This window comes from Canis lupus, chromosome 4 (assembly GCF_048164855.1).
Source record: "Canis lupus baileyi chromosome 4, mCanLup2.hap1, whole genome shotgun sequence".
NCBI classification, from domain to species: domain Eukaryota; kingdom Metazoa; phylum Chordata; class Mammalia; order Carnivora; family Canidae; genus Canis; species Canis lupus.
The window spans coordinates 13,879,642-13,901,996 of NC_132841.1; the positions used below are offsets into that span (position 1 = coordinate 13,879,642).

At 38.8% G+C, this 22,355-nt stretch overlaps 1 long non-coding RNA gene across 1 annotated transcript in view; it reads right to left on the reverse strand.

The window, feature by feature from the left end:
• Positions 1-319: 319 nt before the first annotated feature.
• Positions 320-22,355, reverse strand: part of LOC140631491 (uncharacterized) — a 54,057-nt gene continuing 32,021 nt past the window's right edge. The window contains exon 3 of the long non-coding RNA XR_012029035.1: positions 320-987. This is a non-coding gene — a long non-coding RNA (uncharacterized lncRNA). The remainder of the gene's footprint in view (positions 988-22,355) is intronic.

Genomic DNA, 22,355 nt, shown 5'->3' on the forward strand with positions numbered 1-22,355 from the left:
GTGGCATAGTTGATAACTTTTCCTCCTGCCTCATACCAGCCTGATCCTGTAGAGAAAAGGTGGGACATTCTTCATTAGCTCAGAATTTTTGTTCAGTTTCAGGTTTAATCTCCTGCCCTCAAGTGGTAAATTGGAAAAGCTCATTTAGGTCTCACGAGAAAAGACTTTATTCTGTCAAATATATCAGCTTGCCAGGGATTAGGCTCAAAGATACTAATGGTTCAAGTCAAAAGCTTTCAAAAAATTAAGGGTAAAAGAAAACCTTCTGCTTCTTAACAAATAGTCTTCCAGAAGCATACACTTTTATCAAAAACATTTCCCCTGGGGTTTAGCAAATGCCAAGGACCTCAGATTTTCAAGACTCTGGAGATGACGATCTTTTTTGTGGCCTCACTTAGTCGTCCTTTCTCTCCCCGAGTTATTCCAAGGCACATGGAAGGGCAAAGAAAACTCAGGTGCCAGCAGGTGCTCAAAGCCGGCGAGCATTGCTTTCATCCAAAGTGCGAAATACCATGATGTCCTGTTTGCTTCTTCAAAAACAGTTTTTCAGGGCCCCCAAATGAACACTATCTAATAATCAATTCTGTAAGCCAGGCAATTTCATAATTGGAGATGAATAATTTTAATGTTCAGACCAGATCCTTCATCACATCCTTCAGCCTCATGGCTTGTGTTTGGGCTTGGGATAATGATGTGGTGTCAAAGAATGCAGAAAAATCCCCCCTCCCCCATGGATATTTCTAATTTAGAAAAAAAAAAAAGGTTTTCTGGAGAAATGAGGAAGTTTTGATTTTTCTAGCTTTTATCCTTTGCCACAGACATACTGCCGAGGCAGATGAAATGTCTGTTCCTCAGGCACCAACTCACCCTTTAATGACAAGCCATTAACTTGAGTTAAAAGAGGACACTCTGGTGAGGATGCAGGAGGGTGCAGGAGATGCAGTGAGCGTTGCCTGTAATCTCTTATAAAGAACCCAGGAATCAGACCTTCAGAAGCAAGCACAAGAGAGGGAGAAATTCAGAGTAGATCTTTTAGAATAGGGAATCAGGAACTTTGACTCCTATGGGGATGCCTAAATGGTAGAGGAGAGGAATGTCGTTGGTCAGGAGAGGTGCCCTAGAAGGTCTGTGCTGGTGCACAATGGGAGCCGTGAGGGACACCTCATGTCTAACAGCATCAGCAGCTGCTCCACTCCAGCCAAGTCAGGCCTCACAGAAATGTGGGGGCAGTGATGCTTGAACTATGGAATATTTTCAAAGGAAGGTAGATTCAGATTTTGAGTAAAATCTGCTGTATAGAAGTGTTTGTCCTGCCTGAGGCTGGAAAGAGGCACCTGGGCTCCCCTTTTGCACTTTAGGTTTAGAATGTCAATGTTCTTACACCACACTTAATATGAAGTCATTGTCTTATGTTGCTCAACTAAGAAGGTTGTGGGCCCAAAGAACAAAAACTCATGTAGATATGTATTTTACTATATATATATGTATATATAATATATATACATATAATATACATCATATATAAATATAAATATTTATAATATACATTATATATAATACATTATATATTATATATTTATTTATATATATTATACATTATATATATTTATATTTATTTATATATATTTATTATATATATTTATTTTTTATTCTTATATTATTCTTTTTCCTTTTTTTCTTGGTAAAAATACAACTGGTTATCTCATAAATAGCATACATGATGGAAAAGAAATTGCCCCAGGATTCGTGGGGACAGGACCAAGATCCAAAAATGAGTGATTGTGTTACCTCTGTGTGTGTCTTTCTGAGAACATACAGTCTTATGTTTCTGCCTTTCCAGCAACAAACCTCCATTTCTTCCTGCAAATTGGCTTCCTGGGCCTATTTCTGGGTATTTGTGTCCCACATCTGAGGCCTGTACAAAGCTTTGGTCAGCTTGATGGAATATTACTCAGCCATTAGAAATGACAAATACACACTATTTGCTTCGACATGGAGGGACCTGGAGGGTATTATGCTGAGTGAAATAAGTCAATTGGAAAAGGACAAACATTATATGGTCTCATTCATTTGGGGAATATAAAAATTAGTGAAAGGGAATAAAGGGAAAGGAGAGAAAATGAGTGACAATATCAGTGAGGGTGACAAAACATGAGAGACACCTAACTCTGGGAAATGAACAAGGGGTACTGGAAGGGGAGGTGTGCGGGGGGTTGGGGTGACTGGGTGATGGGCAATGAGAGGGGTACTTGGCGGGATGAGTACTGGGTGTTATGCTATATGTTGGCAAATTGAACTCCAATAAAAAAATTAAAAAAAAAAAAAGAACAGAGGGCAAGCTGAGGACAAAGCATAAGCTGATATCTCACAAATGATCCCCACCCAGAGTGGGATATGTGTGACATTCTTTAGGAAGTTTCCAGTTGTCTTAGTGTGAATGCCTTGCTAGAGGGAAAAGCAATCTTTAACTTGACAATGGCAAGGCCTCTAGTATCTTCTAGGTCCTCCTTAGCATCCGAAAATCCTTTTGAAATCTCCCTTTTGCTTACTTTCCCCAGCTCCTGGGTATATAATCAGCCACCCCTTCACAGGCCCGGGGCAGCAGCTCTCCATGCCCATGGGTCCTGTACCGTGATTTAATAAAACCTCCATTTTGCACCAAAGATGTCTCAAGAATTCTTTCTTGGTCATCGGCTATGGACCTCACCTGTATTCCAATACTTCATCGAGCTGAGGAGTTACTCAGGCTCTTATGCTATTGGACCTGTGCTATATGATTTTTTTAAAAATTGAGATATAACTGACATATATTAGTTTCAGGTGTACAGCATAATGATTCAATATTTGTAGATATTATGAAATGTTACCACACTAAGTCCAACTAGCATCTGTCACTGTACCTAGTTACAGATTTTTTTTCCTGTGATGACAACTTTTAAGATTTACTCCCTTAGCAACTTTCAAATATATGCAATACAGTGTTAGTCACTATGGTGTACACTATGTCCCCATGATTTATTTATTTTTTAGCTGGAAGCTTATGCTTTTTGGCTCTTTCACACATTTTGTCCCTATTCCCCTTCTGGCAACCACCAATCTGTTCTTGAAATATTAGGTTTTTAAAAATATATATATTTTATATACAAGTTACATCATATAATATTTGTCTTTCCCTGTGTGACTTATTTCACTTGACATTATGCCTTTTCTATAGGACTTTTCAGCTCTAGAACCTACCAATTACTAATGGCAGTCTCTATATCTCAGTTAGAAAATCTGACTGACAGAGCCAGTTCTATGGATTTGGCTCCATTGGATGAGGAGCCTTCCATTTCTTCAACTGAGAATTGAAATTCTCAATTTCAGAGAACTGAATGTAATTCTCTCAAAGGTCCATGAGCAGTTTAGATTAAGACAAAAGGACAAGTTGGATATGGAAACAGGTTGACACTGTATAAACTATACACATGAATGCTGACGTTTTAGATTTTAAATGTTGACAAATTTATTATTTTTTAGATTTAAATTCAACTAATTAATATATACTATATTATAAGTTTCAGAGGTAGAGGTCAGTGATTCATCAGTCTTAAATAATACCCAGTGCTCATTCCATCACCCAGTTACCTCATCCCATCCCCCCTCCCCTCCAGCAACCCTCAGCTTGTTTCCTATGATTAAGAGTCTCTTACGGTTTGTCACCCTCTCTCATTTCATCTTGTTTTATTTTCCCCTCCTTTCTCTTATTTCATCTGTTTTGTTTCTTAAATTCCACATATGAGTGAGATCATACGATAATTGTCTTTCTCTGATTGACTTATTTTGTTTAGCATAATACCCTTTAGTTCCATCCACATTCTTGCAAATGGTAAGATTACATTTTTTTTTTTTTTTTTGGATGGGTGAGTAGTATCCCATTGTATATATGTACCACATCTTCTTTATCCATTCATCTGTTGATGGACATCTGGGCTCTTTCCATAGTTTGGCTATTGCAGACATTGCTGCTATAAACATTGGGGTGAAGGTGCCCCTTTGGATTACAATGTTTGTATCTTTGGGGTAGATACCCAGTAGTGCCATTGCTGGGTGATAGGTTAGCTCTATTTTCAACTTTTTGAGGAATCTCCGTATTATTTTCCATAGTAGCAACACCACTTTGTATTCCCATCAACAGTGGAAGAGGATTCCCCTTTCTCCACAACCTGACCAATAAATGTTGGCAAATTTAAATTAAAGAAGTAATATGTGATCATAGAGAAAGTTTGAGAAATTCTGTAAAGGGTAAAAAGCAAAATCATCCATAATCTCATTACTCAGAGTCAAATAAAGACATTTTGGTATATTTACTTCCAGTATATTTGATGAATTACTTCTGGTCTTTTTTTCTACATATCAATCTCAAAATGATGTATTGAAAAGGGCATATCCTGAAAGAATGAGATGATGTGGATTAAAAGAAAGATGTGGATTAAAATGTATTTAATGAATTAAAAGATTTTAAGTAATAGATTTTATGGAAGACTTTAAAATATGGTCTTTCAAATTGTTTAACCTCTAAAAAATTTGTTTTCTTCTTTTGCAATAGCCCCTGCCTCCAGTGGTTCTTGTAAGGATTAGATTATATAATTCATGTAATATATTAAGCATAGTTCCTGGCACATGTTCAGTTCTTGATAAGTAACAGCATTTTCTGTTGCTGACATGTGATCCTGGAGAATCATTCTTGGTCTGAAATTCCCTTCATATAGGTTGATTTATAAATCCTAGTAATAGCTACAATAAGATAAAACTTTGGAGATTTTTTGAGTTTGTGCAAAGCAGAATGTGTTGCCAAGAATAGTTCTCAAATCACCCTTAACATACCCTAAATTGTTTCCAATGAACTGGACTAGATGTATACTATAAAAAATAATAATGAGAATGCTTATAAAATGAAAAAAGTATGGCCTTTGATCAAGTAATTTCATATTATCTGAAGTAAGTCTCAGAGATGTGTGCAAAAATGTATGTATAAAGATATTCACCAATGCATTATTGAGCATAGTCAGAAACTGGAAACACTTGAAATATCCAACAATATAAGATTAAAACAAGTATAAGGCAGGCATCAGATGGGATATTTTGTGACAAGTAAACAATTTGGGGAGAAATATATTTACCCAAGTAAGAATGTTCACAGTAAGTTGCCAAGCAGATTGCAAAATTAAATGTGCTTTTCAGTATTTTCTAATATTTCTGTATGGAGCATGGATTACCTTTATAATGTGTAAACAAATAAACCCAATACACACAATGAATTTAAAAGATGAATTTAGTGACACAGAACAGCATGAAAATGAGAAGGAAAATTATGGTAAGAGAGATTTTAGCAGTTTACAAGCTCAGTGAAGGGGAAGGTTGACACAGGGCTCGACCAGAACTTCTTTTAGGAAGCTGTACCACCATGTAAGTAAAAATCGAAACCCTCCATCCCTTTCCTTGCTCATTAGTACATCATTTGGAATTGAAATGTATTGAAATGTATTTCTCTTTATTTGATAATTGAGGTCTCTCAAGCTTTCATTCCTAGCTCTCCACCAACTCCCTGAGAGCTTTTGTTTTCTTTTTATCTACTGAAAGTAATATATCTGCATTTTGCAAAAACGGGAAATATTAAAAGGTACAAAGAAGAAGGAAAAAAAAAAGCCTCTTAGTTCTACACATTACCTTTCTGAACCTCGGTGAGTCCAGGGAAATTGATATGAATCTATACTGGGCATGCTTGGGAACTTAGTTTTTCCACTAGATCAGGGCTGGAGTGAGATGTGAACACACGTGTGTTTCCTTTCTCCTCTTGGGTAAAATGCAGCAAAGTAGCGATTCTGGTTAAGAATTCTAAATAATCAAGGGTTTACTTCATTTGTAATGAACTCAGCATATTTTTGAAGGCTAAATATCAACATCCTTTGTGAGCATATCTGACTCTACAGGTCAGATGAGATTATTGCTGCTCATTTCTGTCTACTACTAGTTTTTAGTTTGGAGATAGATCACACTATCACACAGGTAAATATAGTCTTATCATAACAAGCATGGCTGAAAAATGACCCCCATGATGCTGAAATGCTGGGAATGTTGAGCATCCACCAAAGGAATGCAAAAGGTCAGAGGCAGCCTCTTAAATGTTTTGAGATTGAGGTAGATGGAAGATGTTTAGTTTTCTAACAGTGCATTAAAATTAATGTGTATATTGTATTTATTGCTAATGGTTTAAAATGTCAAGTAGGTATAGAAACACTTAGAATGAAAAGCAAGAATTCTTGGCTTCTGGTAAGTTCCTTACTCCAGTCCCACTTGTCAGAGGCAACTACTTATCATTGTCTTTGCTTTGGTCTATTCATGTATTTTTCTCCATTTCTTCATATAAAATTGCTCATATTGCTGTTTCTTAATTTATTTTTCTTATTTATCAGTGTTCTAGTACAATATACAAAGAATTAGTTTAATAATACTGGCGTCTATATCTTTTTCCCTACTTCTATCCAAAATCACACTTGGTTTCTTGACAGGTCAGTTTTTCAACTCCTGACAGTAAACCACCATCTCTTGTTGCATCATCACGGACAGTGATGATGAGACACCAGTGTTCCCATACTTTCCTCCACTTTCCTTCATCCCATTCCATTTTTGGTCAGTTACCACTTTCCTTTTACACCGACAGGGTTGAGAATATACACATTCTGACTGATAGTGCAAGGTAGTTCACAGTTTGTCTGCAGGTTGATTCTAAAAATTGGAGATAAATGAAAATGTTTGTTATTTAGTCAAGGTGTAATGATGTCTTCTATCTCATTCTCTGTGTCTTATGCTCTGAGAGATTTGCTTGATTTAATATTACAGTGTGTTGTTGATTTTTTAAAATGTGACAATTTTTGGATTTCTGAAGGTTTCGTTTTGGTCTTTCTCTGTTTTCATAGCATCTTCTTCTTGGTTTATGTTGCATTATCTTCTAGATCCTCTGCAGGAACACCAACTAGAAGTAGTTTTGCTCTCTCTTTCCCTTTCTCTCTCTTTTCCTCCATCCCTGAATTATCCTGGTTCATCTTCAGTCATTTTTGCCCAGTGTCTTTATGTTGCATGTTTCAGCTATTCTTAAATGCCATCATTGATGAGATGGAAAAACGGACTGTGAGCTTAATGTATGTGGATGGAACTTGGTGAAGAGGAAAGAATCAATTATGGTGAGTGGGGGTAGAAAAGCAGAGATGATGCATGGGGACTCCTGAATGCCAGAATGAAGAGATCTTTGCTCAGGGGTGCTAGTTCCTGTACTGACTGCCTTCCTTCTTCCCAGATAATTTATTCAGCAGATCCAGAGGATGCCTTTTCTCCCCTGGGAGATAAATATCTCACTTTAGAGTGTTCTTCATGGGAGTAGGTAAGAGGAAGAATGTTGACTGTTCCATCTGTAGACTCACAGTTAATCCTCTCCTCAAGCCTATGCTTTAAATCTGTCCTCCACCATACCTGGTATTTTTTAGTATTCCAGGGCAAATCTATTTTCTCTCATTGATTGCAGTCTACTTCATTAGTATTCTGGTTGCAGTTTTCTCCATCTTTCTCCATTAGTCTTTAGACTCATCCATCTGTTTTTTGTCTTACAGAAATTTTGAGATCTCTTGCTCACTGGTGATCAGATTGTCATTCTCTTTATCGTTGTGGGTTTATCTGTTTTGTTTTCAGTATCAGTATGATGGTGTTTCAGAAGGGTAGGTAAATGCAGATGCCATATGGAAATGTAAGCCACCACTATACTTCTAAGATATTTTCTGGGCTCTAAGTTCAGAAGGACCACAAGCTATCAATATTCTAGCAAGATGAATACAAAACAAGATTTAATAGATACATAGATTTCATATGGCATTAAGCCTCCACGTATTGCCCTAGAAGAGGAGGATATAATTTTTGATTAAGTGAGACAAGAGATTTATTGAATGTGAAAGGTGAAGCATTGTAATTTAGAAATTTGCAGCCATGAATTCTATCTAGTTGATGCAGCCAGAAAAGCAATAGCTGACAATTGTGGTGTATGCTGTATAGCAAAAATAGAGTCATAGGTGAAACAGTGTGTTTTTTAAAAAAAAGATTTTATTTATTTATTCATGTCACACACACACACACACACACAGAGGCAGAGACACAGGCAGAGGGAGAAGCAGGCTTCATGCAGAAAGCCCTACATGGGACTCGATCCCGGGTCTCCAGGATCACAACCTGGACTGAAGGCAGCGCTAAACCGCTGAGCCACTCGGGCTGCTGAACAATGTGTTTAGTAACAGAATAATAGATTCAGGTGTTTTTAATAGATTGGTAAAACCAACCAAAGAGAATACACTAGTATATAATGACTGAAATATTAAAAAAATAAAATCAGAGTTGCCTAAAAAGAAAATTAGATACTCAATAATATCCACAGTTGACATAGTGGATCTTCTAATAACCATTTAAAAGTTAAATATGCCAATGTTGAAATAAAATGATTTCTTCTAGAATGTAGGGTGCTACAGTTTACAAAGAGCAGACTGTTTTGGCTTGATTTTGGCAAGATGTGTTCCAAAAGAACACACTGGTACTTTGCCAGTTTATTTGAACTCTACTCTTATTTTCTACAGGATATTTACTAAGGCCAGCTATCATTTTCTGAGTGTTTGCTTTATGACAACAATGTAGTAGATACTATACATATATTACCAACTACCTAGTATAATGTATGCCTTTCCAATATATCTTAATAATTATTAATAAAATATTAAAGCCTTATATTTATTTATTCATATAATTCATTGTAAATCCAAGTAACAATCTCATTCTTTCATATGCATCACTTAAATCCAACAATCACACTCTTTTTTAAAAAATATTTTACTTATTTATTCATGAGAGACACAGAGAGAGAGAGAGAGAGAGGCAGAGACATAGCCAGAGAACTAAGCAGGCTCCATGCAGGGAGCCCAATGTGGGACTCGATCCCAAGACTCCAGAATCATGCCCTGGGCCAAAGGCAGACACTCAACGGCTGAGCCACCCAGACATTCTGACAATAATCACACCCTTAAGAGAGCAATATCCAGTTGTCTCCATGAAATGAAGGTTTGCTAGGTACAAGCATATTTTGGCAAATGTGTGTTCCTATGAGGCCTTGATGTGCATAGGATTTTTACACAGATTTTTATGCACTTTACCATTTTCAAAATAGGGGATAGCATTTTAGCATCACAGCTGTAGGAATTATAAGATTGGATTTTAAAAAGTAAGAAATAAATGCCAAGAAAAACAAATTATTCTGAAAGCAGTCCCTCCTATTCATCTTTCAGTGCCAATATTAGAGTTGATGGGTACAGTTTTTGCTTAAGGTGTGTTCATTGGCAGGTTTGGTCATGTGATCCCCAGTTAAACCTTCTGGAAACAATGAAAACTGAACCTAGATATGTTTAGGTTTAGAATCTCCCAACCCCCCACAAAAATAGATACAACTTCACTTATTTTGCAGAGGGGGAAGGAGAAGCTTAGAGAGGTCAGGCAGTTTGTCTAGGATGTCAATTCTAGTTCAGCGATGGGATCAGGATTCACATTAATGCTAGTGAAGTGGTGGCCTCAGACACAGATCTGGAACTATTTTGCTTTGCTCTTTTCCCTGGAGTCTACAGACAAGTGGCTGTCAGAAGTCATCTGCTTCCTTGAGAGGCCCCTCCCTTTTTATTTAACAAAAGAAAGGTAAGAAAAAAATCTTATTTTTACAATTGACTGACCAAAGGTATTCTTTACATGGCTATTTGGTCAAATAATGTACTTCAACATTAGCTTCCCTTCCCTTGGAATCCACACCACCTAAGAAAAATGAGACAGCAAAGCTCTAGTGAAGTACAGAAGAAATTCTTCATCAAAATATTCAATTATGATTGCCATGAAACCTGCCTGTCACCATACTATTTTAAAATTCATCTAATTTGAGGAGAAATGTAGCAGGATGTAATTATTCACCATCAGCTCAGCTGAAAAGGATGGCCATACCTTTTGAAACTTGAGTCTGCAAACCCAAAGTCTGAGCTATCGGGGCACATTGCTCTGCAGCAGAGATGTCCTTCCATTTCCATTTTTCTGAGCATCAGTCTATTTCTCTGATCTCTGGTTTTCTTTTTTTCTACATGTGCTTGACAATGTGATGGTCTGTGCATGCCCGTCCAGGCATAATACTCCAGTTCTGTCTCAGCAACGCTCAGGTCTCCTACTGACACTATTAATAGCCACATAATATGGTCTGTCACCGTATTGTTCATGTGGCCCTTAGTCTCTTTGACCACAGTACACGTTTGCAAGGCATTCTCAAGCTGGGATGCCAGATACGGACTCCCATTAAGGTGCAGTAGTCTCTTGGCTCCACTGCTTTAAGCTGTACCTTAACATAGAACAATTTAATTTCAAAATACTTTAATTTCATCAGTGTTCCTCTTTTCATTAAATATTTGCCCCTTGGAAGGTTATCTCTTGGTCTTGAAAGAAAATTTCCTAGACTTGGGTTAAACAGATAATGCTTTTGTGAAATGAATAATTTAAATGAGAGTGAAGGTCCTAAAGTTGGTTTTTTTTTCTTCTTCTAAAGTTGTTCTTGACACAGAATTCAATTCCCCACAAATGTTACTTTGCTTATTTCCTACCAGATTCAGACACTGTGCTGAGGGTGTTATGTGTGTTGTTGTTGTTGTTTTAGTTCTTATTTAAATTCCAGTTAGATGATATAGTGTAATATTAGTTTCAGATGTACAATATAGTGATTCAACACTTCCATACATCACCCAGTGCTCATCCCAACAAGTGCACTCCTTCATCCCCATTGCCTGTTTACCCCACCGCCCCCTCCCACCTCCTCTCTGATAACCATTGGTTTGTTCGCTATAGTTAAGAGTCTGTTTTCTGGTTTGGCTCCCTCTCTTTTTTCCCCTTTGCTCATTGGTTTTGTTTCTTAAATTCTACCTATGAGTGAGATCATACAGTATTTGTCTTTCTCTGACTGACATTTCACTTAGCATAATACTCGCTGGCTCCATTTGTGTTGTTGCAAATGGCAAGATTTCATTCTGTTTTATGGTTGAGTGCTGCTAAATGCAGGGGGGGGGGGCATGTATCCCTCTGAATTAGTATTTTTGTATTCTTTGGGTAAATACCTAGTAGTATAATCGCTGGATCATAGGGTAGTTCTATTTTTAACTTTCTGTGTGGTTATTTTTTAAAAATCATGTTCAAAACTCAGATTGAATTCTGTAAGGATGTACTGTTTACCTTACATATGTGTGTGTATGCATGTGTATATGTTATCTGTAGAAACTGAACTTATCTTTATATATGATAGGCTCTTGAATGAGTGCTCTTCAGTGGGGTGACTTGAGTCTCAGATTCCTTTTCACAAAGTTGTTGGTGATAATCTTTAATAAGCATAATTAAGCCGAGAGCCCCTGTGCTGGTCCAGGACATGTCCTCTTTAGAGGTACATTGCTTCTCTCGGAGCATGGATGATGGTGTGACCTGGGATTTGTTTCATACTTCAGGGCTCTTACAACTAATTGCTGAATGCTGTCAAATGTTTCCTACATATCTGACCAATTTGGTTGGAGTAGTATATTTTTTGTATAAATGTCCACAGACTTGTACTTGATTTATAATGGTAACTATGTAGTAGGGTGCTGTCAGTATTAAATTACCATATGAGGCAGACCCGGTGGCTCAGCGGTTTAGTTCCACCTGCAGCCCGGGGCGTGAGCCTGGAGACCCTGGATCAAGTCCCACGACAGGCTCTCTGTATGATGCCTGCTTCTCCTTCTGCCTGTCTCTGCCTCTATCTCTGTCTCTATGAATAAATAAAAAATCTTAAAAAAAAAGTTACCATATGTAAGATGCCTCAAGGAATGCCTGGTTTCTCTTAAGGGCCAAGGCATGTCTGGACTCTGAAAACAGACCTCCCATATTTGGATTCCCCCTCTCCTGCTTCTCAGCTGTGTCTTCTTGGTGGGTTCTGAGGCCTCAGTTTCTGCATGTATAAAATGGAGACCACAACAGACTGCCTTATGGGGTCCTGCGAGAGTAAATACTTAAGTATGCAAAATGCTTCAATTCAAAATATTAAAAAATATTAGCTATATTTTATCAGCCATTCCAGAATTACTATTATTACCAAAAGGTTTACACTTCTCCGTGGAGCCCACAGAGCACTCCCCTCAGTGCTCTCTGCTCTCCATGCTCTCTGGACCCTCCTATTAAAGGTGCCCTCAACTTCCTCAGGTTGGCTCTGGAGCATTTCTTAGTTCTGTATTCTTGGCCTAGCCTGGCTGTGCATATCTCATGTTATAGACCATCTCTTTGCCTTCACTACTACTTCTTCTCCTTCTCCTTCTCCTCCTTCTCCCTTCTCCTTCTCTTCTCCTCCTTCTCCTTCTCCTTCTCCTTTCTTCTTCTTCTTCTTCTTCTTCTTCTTCTTCTTCTTCTTCTTCTTCTTCTTCTTCTTCTTCTTCTTCTTCTTCTTCTTCTTTCTTCTTCTTTTTGCCTTCGCTTCTCCTCTGCCAACACCAGGGGTTTCCCTTTTGGGATTTTTCCTTGCTTCCTAAACCTGTCTTTACACAGAAGTTTCCTTTTGCCTCACGTATGACAACATCAGATCAGCTCTCATACTTCTATGTGGGACATAGGCTCCCAGGCTCAGGCCTGGCCTGGGGGTGCCTCTGGGCCCTTTGGCTCTGGTGAGAGGTAGGGAAGAAGTCAGGGAGCAAATGAATAATATGCTTTGCAAAATGCTGGATGCCAGCTTTTTTGGTGAACTGTGGAGATAACTTGAGTGGTCTCTGTCTTCTGTCTTTATCTTGCTTTTTTTTTTCCCCCTGCTCTGATTAGCATTCTTTGTAAGTTGTTGCTCTTTATGAAGGAATGTTTTATTTTTTTAAAAGATTTATTTATTTATTCATGAGAGACACACAGAGAGAAGCAGAGACACAGGCAGAGGGAGAAGCAGGCTCCATGCAGGGAACCCGACGTGGACTTGACCCGGGGTCTCCAGGATCACATCCTGAGCTGAAGGTGGCACTAAACCCCTGAGCTACCCGGCCTGCCCTGAGGAAATGTTTTAAACTCTGTTTTGCAAGACGACTTACTGACTGGTTAGAGTGCCCTCTGAAGGTGGCTCCCTCATCGTACAGCATGAGAAATTTCTTGTGTAATACCTTTCAATAGCCTGGGCATGGCTCTTAGGCCAGCTGCTGCACAATATGATGTGAATTATACTTTCTTTTTTATTTTTTTTATTTTTATTTTATTTTATTTTTTTTGAATTATACTTTCAAATGTCATCCCATTTAATTCTCAGAACATCTAATAATAACAAATATTATTACTACTTAGTGGATGAAGAAATGGAAGACCAGACTAGGAAGTCTGTGTGGTCACCTAGCTGTTTGAGAGCACCAGAGTCTGAAGTATGTCCTTTCCATGACCCCTTCTATACCAAATAGTTGGTCAAAATGCTCACTTTCAGCTTCTGGGAGAATGACCCTGGAATCAACAGCTTGGGAAGAGGCCCCAAGCACAGTCATTTAAAAAGTTTCACTTATAGGAGTTGCTAAAGCAAGTGGTATCAATATTTGTCTTGTTCTCACGATTACAGGAAAAGTCAGAAAATAATTTTCTCTTTTATACCTTCCAGAAAGCAAGCAAGCTTAGAGTCCCAGAAGTTGGACATCTGTTGCCCTCAGGGGGAGGTTACCAATTCTTCGTTTTTTTAATATCTAGACTCACAAAGGGAATGGCTTTTTAGAAAAGAAGGTGGCCTCCAAGAACTGGAGGAAGGAGATATAGTTTGACCTTGGAGGGATGCAGATGGATTTCCTCACTCCCATCCCAAGATGGATGTACCTCAGGTGAGAATGACAGCATCAATGCCTGAAAAATCTACAAACTAGGTTCCAGCCATAGCAAATGATCCTGTGGCTGAGCTTGGCAAAAGCCAGGGGAAACACTTGACTTCAGATGACCTGAGTGTGTGTGTGTGTGTGTGTGTGTGTGTGTGTGTGTATGTGTTTATATGTGTGTATCTTGGATAATGAGTATCTCAAAGATAGTCATGATGGTCTGAAGATAAGAGGCCTCTTTCTCCAATTTTAAGGATTGGAAACACTCTTTGGGACTATTAAATAATCCTCTAGAGACAGGAAAAGCCTCCCTAAATATGTCCAAGGTTCAGATTATCAACACTGTGATTAGTGGGGGGTTTAGTACCAGAGCAAACTTGTTTTAGAACAAATAAAATAAGGTGACATTTCTTGCTTCTAAGTGTCAAACGTATTGATACCCAATAGGCATCTTTCTATAAAACTTGGCCACCACTATAAGACTTATTCTGTACAGATTTAAACTTCATTCTGGAATTTAGTGCTTAAGGACTAGGAAATGAAAGAAGGATTGAAGATATTATAAAGGAAAGTAAGTGGAAAAAAAAGAAGAGAGGGAGAAGAAAATACACATAAGAAAGACAAGTAAGGGAGTAAGAGCAGACTGGTTATGGAAGTGAGTTTTCAGTAGACCCTTGCTGTGGGGTGAGTGTGTGTGGTATGTGTGTGGGAGTGACTAGAGGCATTTATAAAGTGTGAGAGAAGAAACAGGAAAGGCAATAAGCTGGCACCATTTTCTAATTCTGGAAGTGGTTGAGAATTTTGATGGTTTCTCAGGGCCTGAATTCACAGGCTATGTCTAGGTTGCTCAAATCCTAGTTTTTGAGAGACATGACAGCTACGGATGCCCACTGGCCAATAGCACGGGTCTGCAATCTCACTGATGCCTCCAGCCTTTTGATAAATATGAAGCAGGTAACATCTTATTGAGGTGATTGAGTAGATTTGCTCTGGGGTGCCAGCCTTGTACATTCTTCTTTTAGAGCTGTCTCCAGTTACAGTGTTTGCTAGAAGGATGGGCCCTGGCCTTCATGGGAAAGTTGCTTCCCCGGTTTCGCATTCCTGCCACAACCTCTTGTACCAAAGATAAACACAATTTGCCAGAGACAAACCATATTTCCTGTTGAGAGTCTGTTGTCAAAGACAGTGTGTATTCATTGGGTGGCGTGTGCTTGAATGCAGACGTCGTGTAGCAGCAGGCCCGGGACAGGGTGCATTTTGAGCCGTGTGCCTTAATAGGCAGAGAAAGCTTGCCAACTCAAAGAGAAGCGGGCGAAGGAAGGCAGCAAGAGGAGAGAAGCAAGAAGAGGCCACTATGCTTCCAAGAGAGACTGAGGAGAAGCAGACTAGCTGCCTTGGTCGCTGACAACTTCTCGAGCTTTCCCCACATCCTTCAATTGTCCTCCTGTATTTGAGCTGTTTTGAATGGGCATCTGTTGCTTGTAATCTGCAATGTCTATTGAGGAAGAAAAGCTATTATTTAATGAGTGGCCTTTATAAATGGGAGATTTGCTAAAATGGCTGGCTCTGCCCCAGGCCTCTGCAGACAAACAGAAATCACACTTGCAAGGAGACGCTCTAATCCTAGGGAAAATAAGTGTTTACTAAGACATATTTTGGTGTTGGTCACGGTGCTACATGCTTTAGAAATCTCTTTCATTTAATCCTAACCATAACCCTGCAAGATGTATAGTTTTCCCCATTTTACAGACGAAGACCCAGAGACATAGAAAAACGAAATGATCATTCACTTTATGTGAAAGACCCAGGAATCAAAACCACATTCTTTTTTTTTTTTTTTTTTTTTTCCATTTTACCATGCTCTCTCATCTGACTTCATTTAAACTGGAATATTGAACATTTTCTCTCTTCATGGTATTGCTTTAAAATTTCACTCAATTTGCTTGCCTTGTTAAGTAAGTAGGGGCTATTTTTGAACTTAGAAATATTATTCATGATTCTCTGCGAACATATGAAGAATTTTTATCTGTATTTCTAATCTGGGCCCCTCAGACTGAAGACTTCTGACACTATGGAGAAAGTCTTGTTGAAACCAAGGAGATTCAGAGGACACTAAGGGAATCTGGGTGAATTCAAGAAGAATGCAAAGTAATTATTCTGAAGAGCCCAATAATTTTTACCGGTGGATCATTAGCTGAGTAACTCTCAGGAGCCACTTGGTTGGCCGTGATTATATAATTTAAGAAATTACTGGAAGAATGTAAGACATTACTTATGACACTTAAAATTTAAAGGGGGAAAAAACATCTTGGAATCTGCCCCGAGGACATTCTGAATGGATTCCAGGCATACCATACTGTTCTTTACTGATTGATGTTCTGTTTAGTTAAATCCTGCTGTTTTGCAGTTTCAGTGCCATCCTATAACTTCGTAGAAATTCCCAGAGGCAAAATTAGCATCTGTCCTGTATTCTCCATCACCTTAAAGAATTATGGTTGAAGACAGTGAGAGAATGTTTTAGGAAATTATGAGCTGCTCAGATCTGTCCATCCACCAGAACTTTTTCTAAATCTTAAGGATATTGTAGGATACTTTAAAGGAAATTTCCGATGGATCTTAAACTGGTTTTGGGGTAAAACTACAGATTTTAAATCTATGTTGAACATGCTCTTAATCTTGAAGAGTGCTAACTATCTGTGGATTTAGAAAACCTATTTTCTAAGGAGAGAATTTTGATGTGAGCTTCTTTGCTTTGATGTAAACCCCTGTGATTTCTAATCACTCAGCAAGAGTGGGGAGACCTTCTCAGTATATATAGTTGTAAGTGACCCTATTAAGGCATGCTCAGGAAATGTAGGTTTCAGTTCATTATAAATTGTCCCCCAATTTTTCAGTCATAATCTCCCTGAGAGACATACATTTTCCCATTGGATTTTCATTAGGATCTCTTTGCCTAAAACTCCGTCTGTTCCTCTGCTTTTGGAAGGTCTTGAGAATCAATCATTCCATTTTATTTGCCTGAATGTCATGCAAATATAAAAACACATGGCTGAAGGCTTGTGATCAGTTAACCATAAAAAGCACTCTTTACATTTGTTTTCGTATAGATGTGGCTTTCTGTTAGTGAAGCAGAACACTCAGTGGGAAATGTGAGGACTACAAGTTGGCTTTTTAAAACTGCACTCTCTGTCATAAAATGATTATTTTTCACAAATGTCTTCTCAGGGCTGAATCACTTCCATGACATGCTCAGTACTAACCTGTCCAAGTTAATGGCATCCAAGTGCAACTACAGACTGGTAACTAAATGCACTAGTCTCTCCTTCCTCACATTTCTCTGACTTTTCTTCGCTGGGGTATAATTAAGCATATATGGGGACTCTGAAGAAGATTCTAACATTCACATGAAATATTTGAAAATTGTGGCTTGCTTTCTTTTGCAAAATTCCTAATGCCCTTTGGCTTCTGAGACTGAAGGTCAAATATTTTATCCATTTTCCTTTTCCTGCTTTTTATAACTTAAGTCAGTTCAAGCATTTGCCAAGTGTAATTCAGACTTTTTGGTTACAGGCCAAGTTTTCACACTAAGCATAATTTGCAATGAATTCGTAACATTTAGTATTCATGGTAATGCCACTGATCATTATGAAAAGATTTAATATTCATGAGGGTTACACTGCTATTTTCTCAGGTGCCACAATAATTTTTAATAATAATTCAGCATTTCTTCATGGGCAGTTGGCATAATAGAGTGTGATCCTGGAGTTTTGGTTATAGGATATTAGAGGAATGAAAGCAGGGCATTAATACAAATTTTAAAACTTGATCTTCCATGAGAGCGTTTGATCAGTATTATTCTGTATTATTAAAACAAGCTGTCTCCGTTAAACGGCTCTAAAAAGTTAAGCAGATCTCTCCAGTGAGCATGCGTGCTGATGACTGGTGTACTTCACAGTTTAAAAGGACAGGAAAAACAAAAAATGTCCACAAGTCCATTTTTCTGAGGAAGAAGTACTTTTAGTATTTGTGTCATCCTTGGCCTTTGTGTCCTTAAATTTGCTTTTTACCAGCGCATACACTTCAGATTTTTTTTTCCAGTACGCCATCTGTTTCTTTGCAATTGGGGATGGTTGAATAATTTCCTGAGGAATTGCTGACAAGATGTGGTCCAGGAACAGTAATCCAGCAGGACCAGATTTCTCATTAAAATTGCTAAGCTCAGCTGTGTTACAGCAAGCGATTGATTTAAGGTGGTCACCCTGGGCTGGAGAAGGTCAGTGGCCAGCAGCGACCTATTTTTTTCTATATATAGGACAGTGAAATCTGTGTATACACAGTGTAAATGCTCCTACCAATGTGACTGTTTAGGTGGGAAAGTGCCACTTGTCCCAGAGAGATTTTTTTTTGGCGGGGGGGGGAGGGTTACTTTGGTTGTAGTGACCATTCTTGTTTATCTTCACATCATACAGTCTTTCACCCTTGAGTTGACTGGAGAGTGGGCCTCTCATATCACACCTATTTTACCTCAGACGACTGCCTTTTTCTTCCCCAAGACACACAGATGGACTGGAATTTTGTGAGATTCTTTTAGCAGAGGCTGACCCTTTGGCCTGGTTGCCCTGGAAGGAGGAAGAGGCATCTGGAGTCAGCGAGAGTCCCAGGCAGGGTAGCATGAGATCTGGACTTCACCTGTATCACTTCACTCAATGTCCACAACAACCCTGTGACTCCAGTATTATTATTGTTCTCATTTTACAGATGAGGAAACTGAGTTGCAGAGCATTTAATCACTTGCCCCAAATCACACAGCTAGTGAGTAATGGACACGGGCTTTTGCGTTTGCACTCTATTACCCGTCTTCTTTACCGCCCATAGAACATGCTGTGTCCTAAAATCCTGTATCCCTAGGGTAGCACATCCCAAAACATAGCCAACCGATCACCCAGATCAGATGCAGCAGGGCTGTTAAAAATGAGATTCCTGCTGCCCGCACCTCAGACTTATTGAATCAGAATCTCTGGGTTGGTGGGCGCTTGGAGTTTTTAACAAGCTCCCTTGGTAATTCTGATGCATACTAAAATACATGAACCACCGTCCTACAGCATAATAAATGTTATTTAATTAATTGGTTCATTAAATATTGAACAGTTAAAGTCATTATAAAGCTAAGAGTAAAGTTGGGTGAAATTAAAAGTAAAACTTTAAAGCTCTGGTTGAGGTGGGGGTGGGGTTGAAGCCTAATAAAAAGGAACCAAGGCAGGGACCCTCTTGTATGGAATAAATCCCAGCAAGGTTTTGGTAACAAATTTTGGTACAATAGCCATCAGTGATGTCCTTAAATGGGATGAGTCCCATCTGACTCCCTTCTTTCCCTTTGGGGCTGACCCAGTTGAAGGGGGGCCCAAACATTCTATCTGCCCTTCTGCTGTAGCCTCTTCACTTCTCTGGAAAAACCAAGAGACACAGCAGCTTTGCATGTGCATGCACAGTTTTCTCAATACAAGGACTTGAAATAAATAAGGAGGCCCCTGTTTCAATAAAATATTTCGCATGTTGTATTTCTGCTCACTTTGTCCATAAAAATTTGACTGAATTTGGGATGAGGCTTCTTAAGGTATCCCATCCATTTCATTTTCCAATTAGCCACCTTTGAATTGAAAAGAGGGCTATGTAGTTTTCATATTGTGTAATATCCCTGATTAAAGTTGGTAAAGTTGGCAAGGTAAAGCTACTGTTGACTTCATCAGGCCCTAAGAACAGATATGAGCTGGCTTGAAAACAGAAGCAGAGGAAGGAGTCTTTTTTATGAGAGTACAGAGGTGTCTCAAAGAGCCCCAAGGCAGGAGAGCTGGCAGTCCTTCGGATGCAATTAGAAACTTGAGCTATGGTTCCTGGAACTTTCTCCCTGCCTCCAGGTTTTGCTCCATGCCTATGCATCACTCTTCTGGTGTTGAGGCCATGTCATCTGACAGTCCTCTCCTTAGATATCATCTTACATCGCCTCTTATTAAGAAGAACTCAGATTGTTTCTTAGATCCTGCTCTCAATGACCACAAGCTGATCAGCTTAGCTTAGGGCAAGTCCCACTGCCATTGTAGGGGTAAAGGGATGGAGGATGTGGAGGAGGGTCAGGCATCCAGTAGGAAAGGAGGAGCTTCCTAGCTTCCTGGTGAATATGACCTGGGGAGAGCTTCCACAAGTTAATTCTTCAAGAAATGAATAGAAAGCACATTCTCAGTCTGTCAAATCTTGCTTTCTTTTGGAGTGGAAGAGGTGTTGAGGGACAGCAATGGGGCAAAGAGCACAGGAAACAAAACTTGACAGAGAAAAACCAGAATTTAATGTATCCTCCAAATTTTGGTAGCAGTTTTCTTTCCCCAATTAAGATATCATCTCCTAAGATGAAACCATTCTGGATAAAAAAACAAAACAAAAAACAAAACAAAACAAAACAAAACAAAACAAAAAACCAAAGGAAACAGACAGAACCATGGCTAGCTGTGAGAGGTATGGATTTCAATGTAACATATCCTATAATTAAGTCTTAGTGACACAATATTGCATGTATAACTTTTTATGCATGATTTAATGTCATCATCTTGAAATAATATTCATCAAGAGTATGGAAAGAATGGGACTGTTTTCAATTTGATATTGGATGCAGCAGTGAAAGTCCATGCCATCTGAAGTCCAGTCCATCTGTAATGACATCTGGACTAGGGTCCTTTATGAAGTATTCATTTCACAGAGAAGAGATATTTGATGGTAACTTCTCTCAAACATATCTATAAATTTTAGTGGTCACTTCTCTTAATAGAGCAAAGATAAAAAATTAATGCTGTACCATTCTGACAATCCCAGATGCTGGTCTCCAATACCAGGATTCTCTTGTATCTATCCCTCAATTGGAGGGAAAGAAATAGTTTTGATGTCTTCATTCAATAAATATTTATTGCATATGTTGCAGGTTAAGAACTGGTGGCCTCTGGGCTGGACTTACCCTACAAGTGTGTATACATATGTATGTGTGAGTGTGTGTATGTGTGGAGATGGAGGAGTATATTTGCATCTATGTAGAGGGGATTTAAAAATGTTTAGTTAGTTGCCAGCATTTGAAAGTTAGGAGATTTTACATAAAAACCCAGATTTCCAGTTTTACTTGAAAAGTGAGGAGATGTGCCAGCACTCAGTTTCCATATCTACAAGGTAATATTTGCTAGAATTCTAGAGAAGGGGCCTACGTTCCCCAGTTTGTCACAATTCCCGCCACTCCCTGTCATTTAAACTTGGCTAATTTTACCCATTTGCATTTGCCATGCTGGTTCTTGGGAGCATTTGCATCTTCAACCCTGTATTTATTTATATCACATTGAGTTAGTTTGTACTAGATAGTCTCCTGAACCTTAAAACAAGCAAATAAACAAGCAAACAATCTTAAAATTAAACTCTTGGTTATTTTACCCTCAAAAGTGGGTTATTTGGAAATAGCAGAAAGTTGCCGCTTGGGATAAGCAGCTACAGCAAAACTGTGGGCCCATCCAGACAACAAAGGAGAGGAACACTCTTTTATAGAGGAAAGAGAGAGGTTGGGAAGGCTGTTATAAACTGGAAGTCCACTGGAGTAAACTGGGAGTTTGAAGTGTGTAGTAGCTTTTCATTGGCTGAGTTGTGACAACCTCATTAACCTGGCTGTTGCGAGGGAAGGAGAAAAACCTTCCTTCCTCTGGTGGGGGCAGTAAAACATCTAAAGTAGTATACTTGCCTAGCCCAGCAAATTGCTCATACTTCTGAAATTTGACAGGAGAGTCAGCTTAAAATAGACTATTTTATAGATCCCTTAAGTAACTTTCTAAATTCACCCTGCATCCCAGACTAACTTAAGTCTTGCCTCTTCAGTAAAGTATTTCCTATTTCTATCAACATAGCCTGAACTCACCTTGCTACACTCCCTATTTTACCAGTAATTCCCAAACTGTCATAGACTGAATTATGTCCTCCCCAAAATTCCTGTGTTGAGGCAACTTCCAGTATGGTTGCATTTTGAGAGGGAGCTTTAGAGGTAAGTAACGTTAAATGAAGTCATAAAGGTGGTGCTCCAATCTGATAGGAATGGTAGCCTTATAAGAGGAGGAGGAGAAACCCCCCTTCTCTCTCTTTCTGCCATGTGAAGACACAGTGAGAAGGCAGCCATCTTCAAGCCAGGAGGACAGTCCTTACCAGAAACTGACCATTGCTGGCACCCAAGATATCAGTCTTCTAGCTTCCAGAAGCATGAGAAAATAAACTGTTGGTTAAGCCACCCAGTCTATACTCTTTTGTTATGGAAGCTCAAGTCAAGACACAAACCATGTCCTGAGAAAACACTGAATAAAAAAACACTGGATATTAATAGGTATTCCAGTAGGGGGAAGAGTGGATGGTCAA